This window comes from Diorhabda carinulata, chromosome 8, assembly GCF_026250575.1.
Source record: "Diorhabda carinulata isolate Delta chromosome 8, icDioCari1.1, whole genome shotgun sequence".
Classification (NCBI taxonomy): Eukaryota; Metazoa; Arthropoda; class Insecta; order Coleoptera; family Chrysomelidae; genus Diorhabda; species Diorhabda carinulata.
The window spans coordinates 18011121-18026620 of record NC_079467.1 but is presented as its reverse complement, the minus strand read 5'-3'; positions in this window follow the sequence as shown (position 1 = coordinate 18026620).

Sequence of the window (15500 nt, the reverse complement as noted above, 5' to 3'; positions counted from 1 at the left end):
AATACTGATTGATTCACTGATCTTTGAATTTTCTGCATCAATTATCAATTTTTCGCTTCTTTTCTTGAACTTAAACACGCACAAACACGTTTTAAGTAGGTACGCACTATTTTATTTCACAATAATGTCATAGGAACTGACTTGTTGTTGCGCCACTAGCCTTCTTATATATTCCAATTACTGCCATCTAGATGTGAGTGGAAGACACTAGAACGTTCTAGAACCAACGAGATTATTCTGTACGTGCTATTAGCGCCATCTGTTAGCGATAGAAAGTACTATCTATTTCCGCTTGTGTCGACCAGATGTCGTGTCACGTTACTCCTAATGGCTCGTACTCTACGACTAATCTAGAAATTGCAGATAATGAAGGGAAAATTAATAATATGCCGTCTTACGGACTTTAGCCGATTTGCAGCCTTTTTTAAACGTTGCGTACTTTTTCGGACTTTCTTTTTCATCAGTGGACTATTTCACTTTCTACCACCGGCAACAATGATAATATGGTTTTTGCCCTCGGAACTTAATGGAGTAATCAGTATGGCCCTAAGGCTGGAAAGTTTGGAGACCCCTGTTGTAGGCAATAAAACATATCGTGTTGTGATCGTGTTTTTGTAACCATTCGATTACGCATTGTTAGGGAATCATGTTCTCGTTCACCTATCAATTGACGGTTTTACCGTTCACATCTATCGGGGTCAGGAATGTACACAGTTATCTGGCAAAATTTACTGTTTACTACAGTGTTATTCTGATTGGAACAAATATGGCAACTGTGTTAACCTCTAGCTTTTCATAAGCGCGCAGCTGGGTAGTGGCGTTAAGTACACACAATTGTTTTTATAAAAAAAAATTGGAAACCCAAGCGAACAGTAGTACATCTGTTGATAAAAAAGAAAAAAGACGCTGTTTATCTATGAATGAAAAAAAGATGGTGAAATCAGTATATGAAGGATTACGTAGAAGATATCCAGATATGTTAATAGAGGATGTCACCGCATTGTGTAGGGATTCAACAAAAGAATCGGCTCGTACGGTTTCCGAATAATTCAAAATAACAAAAAAAAACTTGGAAAACCGATTCACAAAGGACGTACAAAAATAGTATGACAAAAAATATAATCAGAAGAACAAATCACGGATTTTATTTTAGAAATGAAATGTCAACGTTAAAAAATATTCAAACGATTAATGCAGATGATACTGTAGGTGAAATATCCTTAAGAGTATTAGAGCTCTTCGTGAAATGAATTTTCGGTATCTAAAAAGAAATCGTAGAAGTTTGTTAATCGAGAAAGACGAGATAACGTTATGACAATGACAATTTTCACAAAAAATTCGTGAATATAGACGTTCTGGTGAGAAAATAAATCACACAAAATCGAAAGTGTGGCAAGACTTGAATATTGAATATTCACGACAAACTTTTAAGTGCTCTAACAGTGTGTTTTAGGTATTCCTTATGGTTGAGAAATATTGTTAGACCTGAACCTTATATATTTAACATACTTTCTGTAGATATTATTCCTTTTTCTGATATGAGTTTGGTAGCTTGGGTCCCATATAAGAAAAGCATATTCTAGTTTTGGATAAACGAATGCATTAAAAAGTAAAGATACGGTCTTAACTTCGGTAAACTAGAGTTTCTCAGTGTGAAACCGACGTTCCTAAAGGCTCCACCTAGGATAATATTTATTCTCAACAAAGTTTAAGACCAAGATCTTTAGATATTGCATACGTTTTAAGCACATTATCAGAAATGCGATGATTGAAATGAAGGAAATTAAGTTTTCTAGTGAAATATAAGGTATTACACTTTGAAATGTTGAGAGGAATTGCATTTTCATCGCACCAATCACAAATTTTATTTATATCAGATTGAAGTAAGTGACAGTCATCAATATTCGATAAGGAATGATACAGCTTCAGATCATCAGCACAAAAGAAAACATCAGAGTTTAATCCTGAGACAATGTCATTTATGAATATTAAAAATAACAAATGGAAATTCACGAAATTTCAACGAAAGATTAAAGAAGTAACTAGTTTTGTCAAAACAAGAGTACATGTCTGCGACTTGCAGTACAAAATAGAACTTATCATTATAAGAAATTCTTCCCAATGATATATTTGAGTCAAATATCACTTCCAAAGTATCTAGATACTGAGAATATTGATTGTCAAGATGCAATCCGCATGTTATAGGTATAATTTTAATATGAATTCAATAATTATTTGATGGTTCTATTGTTATGAATGATTAAATATCCACTAGAATAATAACCTATTTTTATTTAAGTACAATTTGTCTTTTTATTGGACGCGGTTTAATACGAACGAAATCATGATCAAATCCAATCCCATGAAACTTATATTTTACTATAAAACAATTTAGTTTGAAGATCATTTGTGTTTCAAATTTCTTTAGAGATTAAATGATAATTTAACTCATCTACTAATTTATTCAAAGAGATTAGAATCTTATTACATTAAAATGAAGTGATTGAGAAGTATTTGCGAAATTAGTATGGTCTTTTTGGTAGTTTAACAAGAACCAAAAAATTTTCTAGTATATTTGTACAATATTTAAATAATCTACTAGAAATTTCCATGATCTGTCTAGTTTTGAGATCCCTCAAAATCAACAATATAAAATCATGGAGATACAGTTCTGGATGACTGTGGGACAGGGAGAAGTGTACCTTATCTTGTCTCATTCCAGGTGTTTTCATGTTCATAGAGATTATCTTGAAGGCTGTTTTCATAAAGATCTCATAGCTACATTCTCTATAACCGATAGTGTTTTTGCTGTTCACCAAGCGAAAAAATTTTGCTAAACTTGTGAGCCTATAGCCGAATAATGCAACATAGTATCTTACATTGTTGAACATTGCTGAAAAATTTTTTATTTTTTTCTATCATTATACCTTTACTGAAGTTACAAACATTTTTTAACTGTTCAAAAACCAACGGAAACTGGATGTTTGGAATTTTTCTATATATTGCGATGCTCTCCAGTTCCTGTTCCAGTTGTGAAGTTTCACTTCCATTACTTGGTTAACCAGAAGAGCCTTTAGAAACTTCATTGTTAATTGTTATCGTTGCAATTTTTGAACAAAATGAGAAAGTATAACTCTTGCTTTCGAATGACATCTTTTGGAGTTGATAAAGTGATAAGAATGTCCGGCTTTTCACCAACTTTACTGTATCATGGTCTACAGAAGTCAGGTCTAACTTCCCAGCCTCATGAGACAATAATTAATCTGGATGATGTACGGTGGGAAGAGACTTGCACATTGACACGAAACTAACAAAAAGGGACACAAGAATTTTATCGGTTATTAGAATAGAACATTTGTAACACTACAATTTTTACCACGTTTTTATTGTTTTAGAAATGTATCTTATGGATGTGTGGTTGTTTTTATATCAGAAAAGCACTTTAAACAGGTATATTATTTTACTATTTATACTAAAATTTCAAATAACACTTTCTATTGTTTATAGAACAAGAAAATTTGTTGTTTTTTTGACTTTATTGTTTATCTCGATTGAAGATTGGAAGAAAATTAATAGATGTCGCCCACTTCGTAATTTTCGCTAATAAATCTATTTGAATTTTTAAGGTTAGGTGTTATTTTTTGGTTAGATGATATTCATTATGATTCCAATTCTTACCACCAAACTTCTATTCCAATTCGAAACATAACAAAGCACAAGGGCAGATATTATAGGTATAGGGAGTACATTTAGAAAAGCCCCGATTCTCTCATGGTCATCTATATACAGCCTTTTAGTAGGTATGTGTCTAATGTCTGGAATTTACACATATTTGCACTAGACGGAAAAACATAATACAGTCTACAAAAATGTACTAGATCAATACTTGCATTAATATCTTTTGAAATTGCTAGAATTATATTATTTATTATTTATTACAGAGAAATATGTTTTAACGTTTTTTGTTATATTTTAATAAAGTTTTTGAAACTTCATGGTTTGTTGTTATTTTTGAAAATTGATAATCCCAGCCAAGCAATAAAACATAGTTATCGTATTGAAACTAGTTCAATAATAAATCATCAATAATAAAGAATCAGATTTAGCTGAATCCATAGGAAATCTGCAGGTTCGTATATAACAATTTTATGTATATTCATTTAATCAAATTTTGATGATTTGATAAACTAAATTTCTTACTTGAACTAGTTCGGAAATCTCTGATATACAAGGGTTGCTATTTTAGTCGCATATATACAAGAAAATCTTTTATGTCTTGCGAAGTGTCGTCTGTGTTTCGATCCTTTTTTTCTGTTCTGTAGTACAAAACTTTGTATTTGCCGCGTTTTATGTTACAAGGGTCGCTACTTAAGTTTTCAGATATAACAACACTGATGTGAATATGCCAAATCTGACACTTTAACTGGTGAACGTACTCAGAACATGTTGTCACACGAATGCTATTTGAGTTGTTCACAAATTTTCGTGCGAAAATTTTCTATGATTATTTTCGATTAAGCTAAAAGCAAAATGCTGAATGTGATCGCTCTTCGCTACAGGATGAATTTCGCAGAGATCATCCAAAATCGCCCAAAAATCTCTAAAAATGCTCGTGTTGCGGTGCTTTAATTGACGTTTATAAGATCATAACAGACGGCGAAGCATGGATCTATGCATATGAACCCAAAACTAAACAAAAATTGACTGTATGGGTCTTTCAAGACGAGTTAAAGTCAACAAAGGTTGCACGATGCACTTCGTCGGTCGCCGTTTTTTTGGCATAACTGGACATGTCGCCACCATTTCATTAGAGCAACCTAGAACGTAGTATTCTAAATGGTACACCAATATTTGTTTACAAGAAGTATTCGAAAAAATCATGGCCAAAATTAGATGATAATCTCATTAAAAATTGGTTGTAGAGGTCGCTGATTGCGAATCAGCAATGGTTTTTGAACAAAAGAATTGTGGATCCATAGTGGCGACCATTTGTATGAAACAGTTTGTCGTTTGTAACAAAATTTGTTTACATGAGGTTTTTAATTAATTTAGTTACGAATTAGGGAATTGTGCTTCGAAAAACAAAATACTTCGATCAAAAAATGACGAAATTGATTGCTAGCAGTAGAAACTAACAAACAAATTAATTAGCACTTATTAGAATATAGATTTTATTCCGAATTATGTTCATATAAGAGAGAATAAACTCAACAGCAGTCGCACTCCCACTCTTATCGCTGGAATCGGAATAATCCGATCAATTTTTACAGTTTGTATCCCTATTGATCACAACGTTACGTATGGAAGGTTTTTCTTTAGGTTTAGAATCGATATGACCGCAGTTTCTCGGAAACGTAATTTTTGACGATATTTAATATGACTTCTACTTCATCATTTATATGTGTTTTCAGGCACTTTCGAGTTATTGAACTTGCTTCTGCAGGACTCTGAGAATATTTAATTCAAACACGTTACTTTGTTAAAAATTGTGATTAAGAAAAAACTTTCGGTTACATGTATAATACAATAGAATTTTTTAATGAACATGTGTCAAAATAACGGTATAAACCGAACTTGAGGTGCCGCTATTTCTAACACCATGGCACAAGAATTAGCATTACATTCAGAGTTGCGAATTGGCGCAGTCGATTCTTCGATTTTTCGAAAGTTCATTATAGAAAAAAAGTGCGGACAAGAGAGTTTTTTAACAATAGAAAAAATTATAGTACATAAACTACCTCCATTGCATGATTACCAAATTTTTATTTCTCATACTATTTAAACATACCTTACGGGGGAGAATCCACGGTAAAACATTTATTTTAAACTGTATGTGCACTTCTTGGAGTAATGTTTCTAAGCTTTAAGCGACGCGTCAAATATAATAGAGGAAACGCTACCTGAGACAGTAACATTTAGACTGTGTTTAGAAAGTTTTGGGAGACCAGACACCTCCCGCAACTAATTTTTATCATGCCTAGGGTGCCCTACCAAACTTTTCAGGACAAAAAGGTCCTGAACTAAAGCCTTCATTATTAGAATTTTGTACAGATTTTTGGCGTTTTCGCCTACTGTGCATCAGTTCAACGTTTTTGAACAGTCAATTGATGGGTGATCCGCCGTACAGTCCTAATGATTTCTTTTTATTGCCGCAAATCAAAAATAAATTGCCAGATCAACGTTTTTCTATACCCGAAGAAGCGAATGATGTGTGCAAGTCATATATTTTGGAAGTACCTCAATCGAAATGGGTCTTTTGAAAAACAATAATGCCATAACAAATTATAAATATTTGTTTTTATGTGTCGATCTCAAAAATTAAGTAGCAGCTTTCGTATATATGAAAACGCAAGCATTTTTAAAAATTATTCATGTGAAATTATAAATTGGGGGAATGATATTTTCAAGTAAAAACTTCTTTTGTATTAGATGTAAACACAGGAGAGAGTGAGAGATAAATAAAAGAAAATCTGTACCTGATAACCTGATAATTTCCTCAATTTGTTAAATGACTGTATGAAATAGACCAATTTAAGTCATTCAAAAGATATAAATTAGTGCGCGTCCTTTGGAAACAAGTGAATTTACTAATCTACTTTATTTTTGAATAGCCCTCGTATATAGTTGTTATTTGGATGTACCACTTGGTATACGTCTCGTTTTCCCAATTACACGAATATTTCCTAATGCATAAAAATTAATGCACAATCTATTGCAAATTAGCAATAAAATAAGGAACTTTCTCGTCTCAAGGAAATCGTCTATTTCATGTTTCACGTTTTATTCTGATGTTTCGATTTTTAAATAACAAAAACGAATAATTTAACTTCGAATTAAATTAAAATACAATGTGAAGAAATTGTATATACTTGGATATGAACTATAAAAAAATAATCAGAATTAAAAACCTGATTCATTCAATAATATTAGTGAAAATAAAGTTTTATGTGTAGAAATCTTCTTGGTCATACTACACACTTACAGGTAGTAAGTATTGATCTTTTTTATAAGATATCCGATCGTTTTTGATAGGGGGATATATTATAAGTCACACAAGATTAAATCGGACGATCTAGGGGATCAGAGTAGCAAAGAACCAAAGCAGTTCATCGAACGATGCAGTTACCAAGCCAATTATCTCTGGAGAAAAAGCGAATAGCAATAAAAAATAAATATTTCGAATACCACAGTTTCTAGAAATTGTTTATTCGTTTTTCTGCGCTTTTCAATAAGAGAATAAATATTCTCTAGGTCTGAAGGTCTAAAATATCTATTGATAAAGCCAAAGAAAAAAACGTTTGATATGATTATGTACTGGATTCGACAAAAAATATGGAGAGTTAATATCGGAAAATGGAACTTTTGAGAAAACAAATACTTTTCGTAAAATTATTGTTAGTTGAAATACGAATATTAATGTGCTTAGAGTCCTGAATAATTTGAATTTTAGAGGCCCAACAATACATCTCCCAAATATGTGCGAAATTTTCTTACGTAAACGTGGATTTGTTGGGTTATTTTCCACTATGGAGGGTTGTGCTTAGTATAGTCTGTCAACTTTAAGAATCCAGATATCCTAAATATATAGAAACAGATCTAAACGAGTTTCGTTTTACTTATTTATTGGAATTTTTATTTAAGCTGGGTTAAAACAGCTGGTAAAAAACATACATGTAATGCTAAATGTGAATTTATATCATATTCCCAAAACAATCGTTTAAATGCAAAAATCAAGAAAAACCGGCCTCATATTTCGAAGAAACCACTGTTTAACTAATGCAATGCACCTATTCACAAATCGATGGCTACGATGGTTGAATTGAATGAATTACTTCCTAATCCCCCGTATGGTCCAGATCTAGACTCTCAGTGAATACTAATGTCAAAAAATGCTGGACGGTGAGGAATTCAGCTCAAATGAAGAAGCAATTGCAGAAACTAAAGCTTATTTTGAAGTTAAAGATAAATCCTTCCACAAGAACGGCATCGAGAAACTAGAAAAGCATTTGAACGATTGTATTGCTCTTGAAAGAGATTATATTGATGAATAGAATCGACTTTAGGCAAAAAAATGTATTTTTTTTTAGTTAGTAATATGACTTATTGAGTGAAGTTTTAATGCTATATAACTTTCAACATATAATCGTCATGGAATTAACTTTTTCATGCTTGGTTGAGAAGAAAAACGTTCTCAGAAGCCTGACTTTAGTTGTGTAGTAAACTGTAGTACTACTTTAAAAAGAGCCCCATAACTTTACTTTGTACTCAAGGTGATGAAGATACAATTCTATAAGATGATATTGTTTCAGTTTCTACTGCCCGAGTCAATCTCTGACCCCAATTATTACAGAATAATCGAATTCTTCATGTTTTGTTTCTCTGATTACTGATTGGAAATATAGTTAATAAAAAATCCTAATTTTTTCGTGAACTAAATAGACTATCATCAATCATAACATTTTAGAAAAATATTAGTATTAATTCATTTAAATATCATAATTTTTTTAAGAGCTTATTTAAAAAAATGGAATATACATATACAGAAATTTTATTTGTGTCTGAGATACATTTATACATGCTCAAATAAATCATCTTCACAGTTAATAGGATAAGAATAGAATTTAGCACCATAAAAAGATATTCGTAGGTCAACTCTATAAAGTTTTTCGATATACTTTCAGTTGCCAGTGGGTTATCACTTTGCAGCCTTGAAAAGTACTTAGAAAACCAATATCTAAGCTTCAATGCAACAGCTAAAACAAATATCGAAATCAACAAAAAACAACTCTTACCATGGAAAAAAACTACAGGGATATACGAGAAAATCGATTGTTGACCCCACTGCCGCTATATTTCGATACTCTTCATATTTGAGCAAACTTTCTATGACCAACTATAAATATATCTACTACAGATAAAAAGAAATATCTTAGGATCTCCATCAATCTATATTTGAGATGGAAAAAACAGCTAAGTAGCTAAGTATAATAGGATTATTTATGTATAATCGTGAAAATTACCTGGAAAGATATTTTGATTTGGAACCATACTTTGATTGAACTTATTGGATAATTATTGTGAATAGCGAGTAGTTTAGTCCATAGTTCAGTGTATTTAGTGTATAAATTCACCCTATTGGATTTCCAGTATTTCTTTTTGTATGATCATTCAATAAAAAGAACAAAACAGACTTTATCTATGAGACACTCTCTATAAATGCTAGACATATTAGCTATATATGCAATTTTTTGCACTTCATGCTAAGTTAATGTGAAATTGAAATATTTTATGACACAATTAACAATATATTAGAACCTTTACAAGATTTTGTACCATTACCTACGAAATTAAATAACTTTCACTCGATTTTACAGTTCAAAGTACTCCAGTTTCATTATTCTCGTTGAAATTGAAATAGTACACACTTCTAAATAGATCTCACATTTTTTATTTAAATAATCTGTATTAACCATTTTCAAGGCAAGGAAATGTAGTGGGTGTGTAGATATATAATATAACCACCTTGAAAAATTCTAATTAATTTAAATTAGTTATAGTTCTAATTATATTTACTTATGTCATTTGGATAATTTTCAAATAAAATGAATCAATTTAAGGAATAAAGAGGTCATTGTCATATGAAATCAGAATTTTTCTGTTTATTTGTTTATTTAGTATAATTTAGCAGTCTCTTCAATACCTACACTTCCTACTTGAAGAGGTTATGGAATCGCGTTGGCTGCCAAAGACTTAGTGGCTTAGAGCGGGGGCGAACGGTTAAATTGGTAAAAAAGTTTTGAAACCAAAAAAAAAATAGTAGAATCAAACCGAATGTGAAAGAGAATATAATGAAAGTGCAACTTTTTGATTTACAATTTTACCTCAAAATTTATGTGAACAATTCAAATTATCAATTTTTTGATTTGACTCAAACAAAAAGCATTAGGACCCCAGTATAAACGCACAATCCAAACCGACAGATACATCCTACAAAATGTCGAACTGCCACAGCTAAAAATTCCACATCAATTAGATAATCAGGAACTTGTTCTTAGTCAGCAGGTAGTGAGTTAACTTTACCTAACCTAACCTAACCGTTAACTGTATAAGAACACAGAGGGATTCAAACGATTTATCACATAATTTGAATCTGTCTAAATAAAAAACTGGCTAGGGAGTCTTGATTAAACAACTGAAATATACTTTTTCCTAATTTGAAAATTTCTTATTTTCCGCATCGTAACAAGGCAATGAAACTTTACTTCCGGTGATTTATTATTATATTCATTGCACTTTGGTTTGGGCTTACATTTGCCAATGGGATGTAAGGACAAAAGAATCTTTGGATAAAGGAAGTGTGACCATCTTTACACATAAATCTCAAACTTATAAAAACTATTTTGTAAAAGCTATTCCTAAAGATGGCAGTGGATTTTTATATCTTAAAGGGGAGTATTTAAATTCAGCAAAGTGAAAATCACCTTTATATGTTTTGTAAACGTTGTCAAAAAATCGAAAAATTACCAAGACTTAATCAACGAACTAAAAATGTCATAATAAGACAATTATCGTCTTTAGATGAGTCTTATCAAGACTTCACTGTAGATTTAGAAACTTCAGAAATGGTGCATCCAGAACCAAATAAGAACATTACAAAATATCAGAAAATTAAAACAAATAATGGCGAAGATACACAAAAGGAATGGCAAAAATTTTTAAAAATAAGGATTGTTTTTATCAAAAAAAAAATGTTTGGGTCGCCTATAATATAATGAGAAAAGAATATGATCTTGATAATTTTTAAAAAATGAAAGATTTTGAAGCCCACAACCTATATCGGTTCGCAGGAACTATTTTTAGACACCTATAAAATTTCTGCAACTTTCGCTCTGAATGCTTAAACACCTAGAGCTGATCGTCGTGAGAAGATTGCTGGATCTTCGCGAAAAACAGATGAAAAACATATTTAAAGTTTCCCAGCATATGAGAGCCATTACACCAGAGCACGTCACACTCCTGGTCGGAAATATTTAAACCCTGATTCAGATATTCGTAAAATGTATAACCTGTATATAGGAAAATGTGAGGACAATAATCAATTCTTTATCAAAGAATGGAATTTAACCTCGAGTTTTCATGCTCCTCGAAAAGACACATGCCAAAAATGTGATAGTAAAAGAATTTACATCTAAGAGAAAGTCATAGTGTACATTTACAAAATGCCAAACGAGCTAGGAACTGTCTTATATATTATGGATTCTCATTTGATTTGCAAAAATCACGTCTGTATCCTGACCTATTGCTTCGTAAGCCTATTATGAGTGAAATGTGTACGTATACAACTTGAGATTTCATATTTTCCATGATGACAATGTCAAAATGGATGTATGGGATGAAACTACAGCTTTAAGAGGTGCACAGGAAGTAGCATCATGCATTTTAATGCATATTGAGGATATAAATATTCAAAAAAAACGTAATAACTTACAGTGATGTTTGTTCAGGCCAAAATCGTAACATTAAAGTAGCTTAGTTAAAAGCTTAAAGTCTCTAGAAGAATCAATAACAAGAAGAATAAAAAATGCTGCAGGCGAATCTGTCTCTTGGCTGCAAATTAATGGGATTCTTGAAAAATGAACCGCATAAAATATTCTATAAAACTTCTTTAGGTGATTCCAAATTCCAAGTTTTGGATCTTTCACCTAAAAGAGGAAGACCAAAAGGTATCAAATTACTTCCATTATACACTACTACTAGGCCAGTAATGGAAGAATACATAAAGATATTATGTCTTTACTACAATACATCCCTCTAGTTTCTCAGGAACATTTTGAAAAAATTAAATCGTGAAAATAGATTATTTTTCAAAAATAATTAATAAACTAATATGAATATCATTGAGGTTATTGTTTTAAATAGTACTATAAGTCATTTATAGAGCGTTCAGTTAATTTTGAAAATGGTTTCAGTCAATTCTCTGTCCAAAAACAACATTTTCTCGTAAAATTTCAAATCAATAATGAATTTACAACAATCAAAACTAAGAAAATTATAAATTAAATTGTCGCATAATGTGAAAATAATTTTTAATTTATTCAAATGCAATTCATCAAATATCTCGAAGCAAGAAATATATTATTTCATAGTTATAGGCACAAATGAAGATTTGGGGTGTGATATGTCCTTAAAATATATATTCTGGACTCTCATCTGGATTTATTTCCGGCAAATTGGGTGATGAACAAGGAAAAAGTTTCCATCAAGACATTTCTTCAATGGAGAAGTGCTACTAAGGGAAATGGAATCCAGGATTTCTGTTGGAGACGTATTTTTTTTTCATTCCCATATTATTATGTGGTCCTCGTACATTCAAATTTGAATATTATGTGTTAAATAAGTAGTTTGTATTTGATAAAAAAATTGTTACCTAGTGTAACTGTAGATTGTGTAGATTACTGTGATTTTTTAAAAAAATTCATTCTATCCATGCTTTTTGCTTTGAAAAATCGTTTTAAAAAGAATTTACGGAATATGTAGTTAAATCTTTTCCTGCGTTTTTTTTATTTAACATAATATAGATATTCTTTTTGACACAATTTGAGGATTTTCAAATATTATTTCGAAAAGAATTGCGCTTCATCTATTTACGCAAAAAGTGATCAATTTTTTCGAAATATCCCTATATTTTAATGAAATTAATAGTATACGGAATATAGCTGCTCTTTATACTTTCCGAAACCATGGTCTCACCATTGTTCTAGATAGTTATTATTATCATAAAATATCAAGATCGTTATGTAAAAGTAACAACCTGTACTACTACCTAGTAAATATGTCTAGGTAGTATATTGTGCTATAAAAGTCAATGCAATACTTTCAAGGATCGAAACCGTGATAAACATCTACATCTCTAAACTGTACCGATAAAGTATATGTGAAATGAAGCTTTTACTTGGAAAAATTTGTAATAATGATAAAATTTTTAGAGAAATTACTCGAAATTTTAGGAAAGTTATTCCGCATTTACTAAAACTTCCTAGAAAAGTTCTGAACGATACGAATATATCGTATCTCACTAAATTATTCAATAGTGCAAGCTCCCACATCCTCGACTTTCTCAAATCTATCCCATAACCAGTATATCATAAATTTAACAAAAATGTAGAAACAATCAATGTATAAATAAAATTTTGTTCATGCCTCGTAATTTGATTCAAAAAATAGCTTCTCAGTTTTCTGTTGTAGAATTGGAGGACGTACTGTATAGTTCACGTTTCATAAAATTAGAACTAAAGCTAGAAAAGGGATTACATCTAATAATTCTAAAGGAATCTCAATATTGTTTCGAAGTGTCTTTTTAGATTTATACATTCAGTCTACGCCTTTTTTATTGAACGGTCATCAATTTTAGCAATAACTTCTTCATATTAGTGAATTATCTTTCCTATTAGCATCTTTGTCCGATACCGATAGTCGCTAGAAACAAGCCTCCTCAGCCTCCAGAGACATATTTCTACGATCTTACCAGAGCATTTGGCAGAAATTAGAGGGATTTTATAGATTATAGAATATGACATATTCCACAACAGATCATTTTGCACACAGGTCGATGATTACGGATGTCTACATTGCCACAAAACAATGCCAATGGCATAATTATTTATCCGCAGTTAGAGTGCTTTGTTGAATGATATTTCAAATTTGAATTTTGAACCGTTGTCAAGGGACAGAGCGAGGGAATTATAGGATTTTCTATAACTTAGAATATAGTCATTTATATATTGGATAATAAAAACTTCTAGTTCATTGCAATGCGATGAAAATGACGATAACGACCAGTAAAACCTTTTCTCCTTGAAATTATAGAAAAAGTCACATAAATCAATGGAAATTCATTACCATTAATGTCAAGGAAACGGTATGAAAACGTATTAGACAATTTATGGACTGGAAAATGAAAAATCAAGTGAAATCCTTTTCTGATAATGGGTTAATAATTTATTTCTTTTCATTCATTCCATGCTCCATGGATCACTGGTAAACATTGCTACTTATTGCAAAATAAGAGCTCTGTTGAAGAAAGAATCAGTTCATTACGTCGCAAAATAATCCAAGGTCCTAACCAGTGATAACATTGAAACATTCCTTGAAATAGTATATGAATTCTATTTTTTAACAAAGGATTCTAAACTTCAGTTCGTCTAACTAAAATTCACAATTTTACACCGCCTCTATTTTTCGAATTTGTGGATCAATTTGTAAAGAATGTTAAACTTGGTGATATTAAAGACGTGAACTCAGAATTAATAGTCGATGTTCCTTTCGCTAAATCTAAAAAACCTCCACAATTTGTTATTACTAACAAATTTCATATGATTTGTGAAAAATATATCATTCTTCGATTCATAGAAATGACTAACAAAGATAAAAGATTCTTTGTCAACTATCAAAAAGAAAAATGCACAAAATGCAATTTATTGATATCAATAAATTTGGAAGATTGGTTCAAGACACCGCTCAATTTTTGATATCACCTAAACCAGAAACTTACACGAAACACTCGTACAAAAGCACATCAGCAATAATTTTTGCCAACAAAACTGGTGATCTTCTGGCTGTGATATGCCATGACATATTGTAGAAACTGTAGGATCTTCTCATGTATTTTTTCCAAGCCAATCACCGTCTTTTTGTGAAACTGCAGCACCGGCAAAGAATTGTCAGTCTGATATGCATAAAATTCAAAATGTTGTACTGAGGAACATAAAATGGTCAACAACCGTGTAAAAGAACCAATTTATTTTGAAAACTGTAGTAACTCTACCATAAACTTGTTTGCTTAAGCCACTCGCGACTCTACAAGCGTGTGTGAAATCTTCCATTTTAAACACTTTTTATACAATACACTATTTTACTGTTGATTCTCTTTATTCGAAGAAGAATCAGATGGGAAGAAATGTATAAATACTCGTCACTCAAATTTCCTGCTATTTCGTTGAAAACAAAGCTTATCTAAACAAAGAAACGAGTTCAACTGACTAGAAATTGTACCAAAACAATATAATGTAATACTCAAAATAATAATCGCTTTTATTTTCTTCCATATCTCTTTTATTCTCAAGTTTCAAACACTAGTGGTTATTTCTTGCCTACAAAGCTGAAGAAAAGTCCCAATATACCAATCTATTCCTTGGTAAGAATTGGATAGAGTGTATAAATTTCAAACCACTGAAAAATAAGATTCAAAAACCTTGTTGACTTAACCTCAAACTATTAATAAGAGAAATTCAATGACTAATCATCAATATATCATTTAAACACATTATTATTTGTACAAATACTTGTAATTGACTTATTATAAAAGTAATACCGTATTATTAAACGAATATAATACAATTTTCATTGAACTAGTATAAAAAAATGCTCCAGTTTCGTATTTCCGTATAGCGGTACTACTATGATAACTTATTACTGTCACCATAATACCTACGATCAACCTT